Below are 10,674 nucleotides of genomic sequence, written 5' to 3' on the forward strand. Positions count from 1 at the left end.
CTGGTCTGTGACTGAAATTAATAAATTCACAGGTGGTTGGTGCTCATTGGACCTGGGACGGAGGCCAACCTGGGAGGTGGGGCCAAATCCCAGGACTGGTGGAGCCAAGCGAGGGCCAAGGACTAACAAGCCAACATCGTTCCCCCTCCCCCGTCTACTCTCTGCTGAGTTCTACAACAGCAAGACAGAGGGGAAATAAGCTGATAGGTAGTAACTGTTAAGATTCCTGCTCCGTGATTGCAGTCATAGGATTGTTGTCTATCACATGATGGTGTATGTTTTCATTCCACAGAGTGGGAAGTGACGGAGACAGACCTTTGTGTTACTGTGTTCCGTGAAGTGGGACTATTGTCCTTTGTTCTCACTTTTTGCTCTCTGATGCTAGAGAGAGGGGGAGCCATATTTCAGTGCTCCATGTGTGTTTATATGTAAATAAAGTAGATTAGCCAAAATGCTGAGTTGCTGAGGTAAGTTACGCAAACTGTGAACACTCTGTGGATCCCTAAGTGTGCCGGTGTCTGTTGGCATCGGTCGCTGTGATGTCCGGGCTGAAGAAAGCTTTTGAAGCTCCCAAATGAACGACCAGGAGGGAGAGAACATGCCAGTCAGGCATGTGTCTCTGCCAGGGTCCTACTCGAGTGTAGGACGAGCTCCTGACAGTAACCCCCCTCAAAGAGTGGTTACAAGCAAGAAGGCAGGCAGGTGAGGGCTAGCCGAGGGTGGTGGGCCAGTGCCCCACTTGCCCTAATGGCGGAGCCTCTGCTGCTCCAGGGTGGCATAGACTGGACAAGTGGGATTGTCGAGATATCCACAATAGCAAGAGGACAGAGTTCTCCAGCATTCAGAATCTCTGGCATATCATAGCACACTAAAGAATGCATAATTCAGCCAAAGTTCTCGTGTGTTTTTGTTTCATTAAAAATTCCACAAATCATTTATTTACCCTGGAGGATATCAGGTGACATAATGTGACAATAATGACATCCCTTGTGGTGTTAATTGATTTTGTCCTGGTAGAGAGGGTAATTTGGCGTCCACCGCGGTTTCCAGATCATGGACTTACTGATTGTCTGCCTAGGTAGTATTACTGTTAATGAAGAGAAAACAGACTTTCCTCTTTAAAAGACAGTATGCTAATTATGACAGACAATAGCGAGCTAGAGGTCATTTATTATTTTTAAAGAGAGAGTTAATTATAAACGACTGGCACAGAAGTGCAAAATGACTGTAAATTAGTAAGTGCGATTCCAAGCTCATAAAAACCCAGTGTCACTTTTTATTAAAAAGAGAGCATTCATGAAATATTCTATCCACCTTAACATTTAAAAGTGTGAATAATTAACAACCTGAAGTTAACAATTGCCGGCTTGTAAAAGCTCTGATTAAAAGCAATGTTTATCATCCACCAAATGAACACAGCTCATTAGGTCAACATTTCCTAATTAATAGTCTTCTATTAGGGGGATAACATATTTTTAGTATCATGGGTTTTAAACATGTCGTTGTTGGTTGTTTATTAAACTTAATCTGCACAATAATTAAAAAATTGTCCCTAAGCTCAAATGGGTTTCCTAGCCTTGGAAAGCAATGAGAAAGGGAATGTGCTTCATTCTAGTTAATTTAGACTCATTAAAAAAGACATAAAAGTTGAGGGTTTTTGTTTTTTTAACACTCCTCCCCCCTACAGCACTGAAGTGTCAGTGAGGCAAGGCTTCAAATTGGTGACATAACAGTATTGATAAATAGGGTTTGGGATGAATGCAAACCTCTACCTCTCATGTGCAGAGGGAAAACTTCAAAAATAAAACTTCCAATATCATACTTTTAAATAATAATAATAATAATAATAATAATAATAATAATAATAATAATAAATCAATCAATAAATTTGTACCCTGCCCTCCCCGGTCAGAGCCAGGCTCAGGGCGGCTAACATCATAAACTAATACACTATACAAAGAACATAAAAACATACAATCAATTAATTAAAATACATCTTAAAATTAGTTCAGAGCTAATTAAAATCTGGACAGATGGCAGTCCACGGGTAAAATTGAGAGTGGTTAATATTCTCCAGGGCCAACTGTTACCACTGGTCTTATAAAGGACCTGTGAGCGGTCTCTTTAATGCTTGTTCTTATACAGAAAGAAAAGAATCAGAATGAACCCTGACCAAAGGCCTGACGGAATAGTTCCGTCTTGCAAGCCCTGTGGAAAGATGTCAAATCGTGCAGGGCCCTGGTCTCTTGTGAGAGAGCGTTCCACTAGGCCGGGGCCATGACCGAAAAGGCCCTGGCTCTGGTCGAGGCCAGTCTAATCTCCCTGGGGCCTGGGATCTTCAGGGTGTTATTATTTGCAGACCTTAAGGTCCTCTGTGGTGCATACCAGGAGAGGCGGTCCCGTAGGTATGAGGGTCCTAGGCCATATATATATGAATCTATCATGCAGCCACACCTGGAATACTGTGTACTGTTTTGGACATTACACCTCAGAAAGAATATAGAGCTGGAAAAGGTTCAGAAGAAGGCATTCAAAATGAACAAGTGGTTGGAGCAACTCTCCTGTGAGGAAAAGTTACTGTTGGTGAAGAACATGATAAGTTGCTATTGGCAGTGGCATAGCGTGGGTTGTCGGCGCCTAGGGCCGTGTGGAAGGAGGATAGGAAGGAGGGAAATGGATGGAGTACGCATGCACGTTCAACTGCCTAATGGTGTCTATGTCACCCAGGAGATCGCAGCTGTAGAGATAAGAAGTATCATTCTGTTGTCTGGAGAAGTTACTTCTTGGTTCTCATTGAGAAGATGTTTTCAACAGAGCACAGCGAAGGAAGCTGGCAGCTGTATTGAGCCAGCACCGGGTGTTGAAATTTTGCATCCCTAACCATTTTGCACTTGGGGTGACTGCCCCTGTGTCCACCCCCCACACTATGCCACTGGCTATGGTTGCCTTCTGGAGAGAAGTTGCAATTTTGACAAATATTGATGATTAGGCAACCTGAAAATCAGTTAGATGTGAAACATTGTTGTTGTTTAGTTGTTTAGTCATGTCCAACTCTTTGTAACCCCATGGACCAGAGCACGCCAGGATCTCCTGTCTTTCACTGCCTCCCACAGTTTGGTCAAACTCATGTTAGTAGCTACATGTTGGACGCCTTCCAACCTGAGGGGCTCATCTTCCAGTGTCATAACTTCTATATGCCACTTGTTTTTGTCCATGGAGTTTTCTTGGCAGGGATACTGGAGTGGCTTACCAGTTCCTGCTCCAGCTGGATCAAAACTCTCCACTATGACCTGTCCATCTTGGGTGGCCCTGCACGGCATAGCTCATAGCTTCTCTGAGTTATTCAAGCCCCTTCGCCACGACAAGGCAGTGATCCATGAAGGAGTGAAACATAGGGGACATATCAAATGCTTTTTTAGGTAAAGGTACCCCTGACCATTAGGTCCAGTCACGGATGACTCTGGGGTTGTGTGCTCATCTCGCTCTATAGGCCAAGGGAGCTGGCGTTTGTCCACAGACAGTTTCCGAGTCATGTGGCCCGCATGACTAAGCCGCTTCTGGTGAACCAGAGCAGCACACGGAAACGCTGTTTACCTTCCCACCGGAGCAGTACCTATTTATCTACTTGGAACGCTCTGTTAAATCAGTGAGTCTTACTTCTAAATATGTATTCCTAGTATCAAAAGTTAAGCCCATCAGAGCTCAGGTAAGCATTTTCAAATGTTTTCTGTGTTTTCCAAGGTTTTATTTTATTTTAATTTTTTAAAAAGTATGGTTTTGCTTTTGTGTTGTTTGTTAACCTGGGCTCTTTGGGGAAAGAAGGCCAGGATAGAAATTTAATTCATTAATCAATCAATATTTACATAAAATTCATTTTGCCTGCTAGAACATAGCTACCTTCTTGTTTTAAAGAAGGAATGCTGAGGCTGGTTTTGCCGCGGCCTGTGGAGGCGTGGCTTGGCTTTAATGATATGCATGAATAATTTATCAGTGGAGTTTGTAAGGGATCATTTGCAATTTTAGGTGCACCATTTCCGTTTGAAGCTCCAGAATAACCCCATTAATGTTAATGGGGACCGTGCTCACATTAAAAGGAGATGATACCCCTTAGGTGTTTAACATCTGACTTATTGAGGCCTTAAACTGCATTGCTGAATGACATTTCTTTCATTTACCAAGATGGCTTTTTGTTATGCTGCCATTACATGAGTGAAAAAGCGAAAAAGAGAATATGGAAGAAAAGCAAATACCCAGTAAAGTAGCAGAAAAACTTGACTTAAATCTAGTCTTGGACTAAGAGGAAAACAGGTCAATTCCAAAGGGCTACAGCTGAGTACTAGAGAGCACATGCTATGCAGCCAAATGGTTTCAATTTCTAGTGTCTGTAGGTAGGGCTGGGAAGGACCTCCTGGTGAGCTGCTGCCGGTCAGTGCCAGCATTACTGAGCTAGATGGACCAATGGACTGACTTGGTGTAAGGCAGTTTCCTATATTCCAAATACCATAAGTAAAATGGGTCAGAGAGCCAGTTAGGCTCATGCAAGAGGCATCTGCCCGGTTTAGTTCTGATCTTTTGAAAACTTGCTTTCCTTCAAAAAGCTCATCCTTCCCACAGCTTCAGTTTCAAAAACAGTTCTCCACATGCTGTTTCGGGTTGGGGCCACAGCATAGAAACACACACACACACACACACAACAAAGCACCATACAGGGGAAAGTCACTATCAAAGCAACCATGTGAGCAAACACATCTCAGAGATGTGATTTAACATGTCTATACGAAATAAAATGACAGAACAAAGCTCCTTAAAAAGCTAAAAACATACAGTCATACCTCATGTTACGTCCGCTTCATGTTACGTTCTTTCAGGTTATGTCCCGTGGCAACCCGGAAGTACCGGAAAGGGTTACTTCCGTGTTTCGCCACTTGCGCATGCACAGAAGTGCAAAATGATGTCATGCACAGAAGTGGCAAATCACAGCCCGCATGTGCACAGACGTGCCACTGTGGGTTGCGCTCTTTTCATGTTGCGAATAGGCCTCTGGAATGGATCCCGTTCGTAACCAGAGGTACCACTGTACTCCACTTAAAAACTACTCTCCCTGCAATTCAGTGCATCATAGGTTGCAAAAACACCAAGCCACTTAGTACGCACAATATAACAGTTCTCTCTCTCTCTCTCTCTCTCTCTCTCTCTCTCTCTCTCTCTCTCTCACACACACACACACACACACACACAGACACACACACACCTGTGGGAGATATATGCAGCCAAACATAACTGTGCATAATTGGCAGTGAGAAAGGGGTTAAGGATCACAGAGTTCTAAATTGCTAGAGAAGACTCAGATTAGTCATGATCCCCCACCTCCGGGGGCTAGGGGGGAGGGAAGAAATAAGAGTTGTTACCTGTTCCTTTCTCTCTCCTCATTGAGCCATGTAACTGAGCAGACATCTAAAGCTGGGGTTCGGGACTCAGCTCCTGTGTTTGAGACTAACTTCTGCATTTTGTAACCAAACAAACCTTACCTGTGTTGTTTCTGATGTGGCATTGAATGATGCATGAGTGAGACCACTTATTCCTGTAAGTAAAGCATTTAAACTTACTTAAGGTTGTGGTCTATTGGGAGAGCACAATTGTAAGCGCTTAATACTGGGGCATTCAAGGGTCTAACAACCTATATTTCCCGTGCTTTGTAAACACTGCGTATATTTCTGTTTTAAACTCTGCTGAGGTTTGTTGTTGTTTTTTTGCTAGAGAGTGAGGCAGCCATTATTCTTTTGAATTTTCTCACATATATGGGACTTCAGGATTAACTGGTATTCCCAGTTATTTCCCTACAACACCAACCCTTATAATGGGCTAGTGGTTGGAGAGAGAGAAAAAAGAAAGAGAGAGAGAATGAACACTGGTAATTCTTTTGGTGTTTCCTGCAAAAAGGAAATTATTTGTACTGAAAATGTTAGCAATTGCTTGACACCATCTGTTCTCTCACTTACAGAAGCTCGAGGAACAAGTAATTACAGCTAGTCTATTTGGGCCTCTCTTGAACTATCCAGTAATCACAAGGACCTGACAGTTTCCCCTCAACTAGTGCAACTTGGCAGCAGAGAGAGTCTCTGACTTTGTGAATTAGGATCTTCTGCAAACAAGAACAGGGACAATTCTGAAGAAATCTATAGGATGTTAAGCAAGAGCTTGATTAATTATGACACACATCAAATATTTCAAAAGGTACAAAGTCAAGACTATGTTGGGCTTTTGATGTAGACCTCACACAGATAAATGAGGATCAATGCTGTTTTCAAAATCCTGAAGTTTGAAGCGCTCAGTGTCTGCCTTTCTCTGCTGAGCATAAGTTAGAGATAAATGGCTCTTTCTAAATGACACAACTTATAGTTTCATAAAATCTGTCTACTGAAAAGCTATGTTGTTTCATATAATCCATATGCAGATTATAGTTCAGTGTGCAATCAGTGCATGCAAGGGAGGGTCAGAATTGCACCAGCGAACACCCCCCTTCTATGCATTGATTAAGTCTTCTGCAAAAAAAAAAAATCTTTTAATAAATTGGGCTTAAAGTTATATGGAGCTGAGATGAGATTGCATTGTGCTCATGGGGGCAAAGGCTCTGGCACTTATTGGTGGAACTAAAATAATGACGCAGAATGTTTGGTTGCTGAAGGACTAAAGAGTTTCGCAGTCCAATTTCTGTGAGGAAGGAGAAAGTTGTCAGTTTGGCTGGGCTGAAAACCTCAGCCAGGAGCAGTTGGAGGACTGAAGGAGCTCCTAGGATACAAGGGAGCCTAAAGCATTAAAGATTATGGAAAGTTAAATTGGCATTAAACCAATATAAGTTGGTAATGTAAAATCAACCAGGCAGTGACTGTCTTAGAAACACACTGCCTTTCCATCATAGACCACCTTATTGTTTGAGTGACTCCTTCCCCCACCAAGCCAATGGAATAGCCAATGCATTTGTAAAGTTCCTTTCTATTGGAAATCTACGTTCCCCACTATTATTTAATGAATAATGTGGCTCTTTTTCTTATTAAATGCAAACCATAACCTATTACCTTGACTTATTCATGTATACCACAGAGAGCAATATGTGCAATGTGGCCAAGATAACCGTTTTAGGGTGGCCTGACCGAGGCACAGTCAATCTCTGAATCCTTAAAATCACCGCATTGCCTTAATGATAATGTTTGGAAGTGACAGAGGTGGCTGGGTGCCGAAGATATCCTGCAACGGAGCCGGGTAATTTTCTGCAGCACATCTGAGCATTAGGCATTCATCTCCGTAACTTTCTATGCTAGTCTCTACGTCCCTGGAAAAAGTGAAATGTATTCCTCCCGTGTTAATCATGCAAGAGGCAGAGTGGGAGGAATGCGCTGCACAATGAATTATGCATTTCAGCCCACCCGGGAGTCGATATTTACCATATCACACCGAAATCCATTATGTAGAACAAACATTCTATTTATACAACAAGCTGCAAAACTATTCAACTGACCAGCTGCAGGTTGGAAGACAAGGTAACGGTACATCCCAGATTCTGCAAACGAGTGTTAGCTTGTGCCATAGTTTTCTCCGCGCATCTCATGCTTTGGTGTGGCTATTGCTAACAACAAAGGGCCGAGTTCTAATTACAGATGCAGGAACCCTGTTTTCTTGGGAAAGTGTGCCTAGGTGAAAGCAGCTGCCCCCAGACCACATCGAAGAGCTTTCCTTTGCAGCATTAAAATAAATTGCCAGTACCAAAGTCCTTCTTCAATAATATTGATCACAATTACCATTGTTCTCATCAACACAGTGGAATCAAGATGGCTATTATATAGGGTTATTATTATTATTATTATTATTATTATTATTATTATTAGCACTTCTAGCAGACTAGCAACAGCAGGATGGTGGCTAACAGTGATTTTTAAACTGCCCATGATCTTTCACCACCAAAGCATCAACAGCATAACGTCTATTTCTAATATATGCCTTCAAACTGACTAACAATGTGATTAGATTTAAACAAATTGCATATTGTCCAAACTTTAATATAGCTGCATTTTTCAGACACTAATTAAATTTTAAGGTTCATCCTTTCCGATGCTGCCAAGGGCGTCAAAGTGAGGGGACAGGATTTGCTTTGTGTTCCTCTGTCCATTTCAAGCCTTTAGTTTTTAATTTGCTGTTCATTTCCCCTTCCATTCAAAATAATGAGAGGGAGAGGTTTAGATTCACTGAGAAGCATGTCTAAATTTGCCCCCAATTGGGGACCAGGAGAGTTTTGAACCAAGAAAATACTCCCTTTTGGACCCTACCAGTTTTGGAGCTCTGACATCAGTTGGTCCAGGGCATCATCATCGGAGAGGAAGGCTCCAACATTAGGTTTCTCTCTCTCTTATGTCAGAGTTGTCTCTGAGGTCAGAGGTGTCATGTATGCATTATGAACCAAATATCTGTCACATGGCCTTTTTAAGAGAAACAACTATGACCCAGAAGGCCAGCTTCCGGCTGGAAGACTTCCTTCAAGCCCTTACTTTTTGTTGTAGGCTTGGACTGGTTTCTTGTTTGCACACTTAGGCGGAAACATCCAGGCCATAGATGACACGCTTAGATAGACAGACAGATAGATCTAAAGCACACTCTGCGGGGCAACAGCAACAAAAATTCTCTAATGGCACCTTGGGGCTAATTTTATGAAGTGTGAAATCAATCAACATGGGGTAAATTGGCAACCGGGTGATGGACAAGTGGATAACACTGATTTAATAAATATGATCTCTGCCCTCTATACAAACGCCTATTAATGCTGATTTGGCTCTGTTCGCTTAAAGCAGGTGCATTCATGATGAAGACTGACAGCCGGGGCAAAATGGATGGAAGCATTTGGAAAACAAATGCTGCTCTTGGCATCCTCACAAAACGTTAATTGGTTAACAAGCTGCAGCTAATGCAATGATGATGGTGGGGATTTCTTTCCCGGCAGTGATATGTTTTGCTCATGTACGTCTCGGCAGCCGTAGCAAGTTGAGGGGCTCATTTGCCTATCAGAGCAAACGCGGGTTTTCTTCTTTGAAGCAAGTTAATATTCTACATGATAATGAGCAGTCAGAGATGTATTCCATCCATGGGACATTTCACCACAGTAGTCTGTTACTTGGACCATAATTTAAGTTTTCACTTAGAATAGTACTCATTCTAGTGGGTGTTTTTTTTAAAAGCTCCAGAGAGACCTTTAAGTGAAATATCCTAATATATATTCCTATTAAGGGAAAGTCTTCAATCTTCAAAAATTCAATAGCTTAGGGGAATATGTTTGAGATGTAATTTTTGTGTTTTTTTTATTTTAAGAAAAGCACAGCTAAATGACAATTCCCACCTTGATTTTCAAACAGCTCTTGCTGCAAAGGAGATAACACCAACAGTGTGAATCTGTCCTAGACCTCGGAAGGCTTACACACCCATCGCTCAACATCGTAGACTTGACTCACCAAAAAATCCCCATTGTAGCTCTACAGTGCCAGAGGTGGATACAGAGATTTTATACAGTAGGCACATGACAATGACAGTGCAAAGTGATCTTGAATTTATTATCATAGCCAAGCTGATGTTGAATGTGACTGCTATTTTAGGAAACTAATCCTGCAAGGTTATGCATGGTTTTCATTCCCACAGCTTCCGTGATTCTCACGAACACCTTTTGGGAGTAACAGGTTCCTATGTTAGCCATCTTAGTCTGCTATCACAAAACCAGTAAGAGGTCATGAAGACACTTTAAAGGCAAACACATGGTGGACTAGAGTGAGCTAGTCATCAGCTTATTAGCAATGATGGGAAAAAAGCCATTTACACTTCTTCAAGCTGGAGTGATGGGGTGGGTGGGTTTTCAAAATGCCACCTTACGCTACCTAATAGTAAGAAGAGGTTGGGGACAGAACAAGGACTTCCACAGGGCTGGTTTTGCTGTCAGGTGTTAGGCTTGGCTGTTGGGGAACTCACAAAACACATAGACCAGTTTGGTTTTTACTGTATTATATGTCGAAATTTTTAAATAAAAGAATCCAAAATGCCTGTAGCGTGGTAAAAGATGCACACAAACGCATATGTTAGTGAAAATAACATACAAGCATAGGGAAAATACAAATATTAAAATATCAGGGAAAACATGTTTTACAAAAACGTATTAGGCAGAATGGCATAGAAGCATGTGTATATTAGGAAAAAAATCACGCCATTATACTGATGAATCTGCATGAGGACTTTTATTTATTTATTTAAATACATACATACATACATACTTTTTGGGGACCCCGCCCATCTGACTGGGCTGCTCTAACCATTGGACTTCCAACAGAAACAAACAAACAAATAAATTTGGAAATACAGAGAGCTGAACTTATGACTAGAAGAATGAGAAACTGAGTGAAACTAATCAATGTGGCCATCGCTAACTGGGATTGACCAAAGATTATGGGAGGCCATGATGGTCTGGTTCCTTTGACAGCTGCCCAGGCCACCTATGCGCAGAGGGAGGCCATAGTGCAAATGAGCTTCTTGGAAAGGTGGCATCCCTGGAGAAAAAGCTGACTAGTGAAACCAGTCTGCCTCTTCTGTTTCCCCCATTTCCCACTGGTCATTAATTCTGTGGCAAGGAAAAGCAGAGAAGCTCTC

The 10,674-nt window shown here is 42.1% G+C and overlaps 1 long non-coding RNA gene across 1 annotated transcript; it reads left to right on the forward strand.

The window, feature by feature from the left end:
- The first annotated feature begins 6,006 nt into the window (after positions 1-6,006).
- On the forward strand, positions 6,007-9,498 carry LOC309370313. Its single transcript, XR_014168512.1, has 3 exons — positions 6,007-6,234; positions 7,102-7,260; positions 9,399-9,498. It is a non-coding gene; the product is annotated as an uncharacterized lncRNA (long non-coding RNA).
- Positions 9,499-10,674: the final 1,176 nt, after the last annotated feature.

The sequence above is a fragment of the Podarcis melisellensis genome (assembly GCF_964234715.1).
Source record: "Podarcis melisellensis genome assembly, chromosome: 5".
NCBI classification, from domain to species: Eukaryota; Metazoa; Chordata; class Lepidosauria; order Squamata; family Lacertidae; genus Podarcis; species Podarcis melisellensis.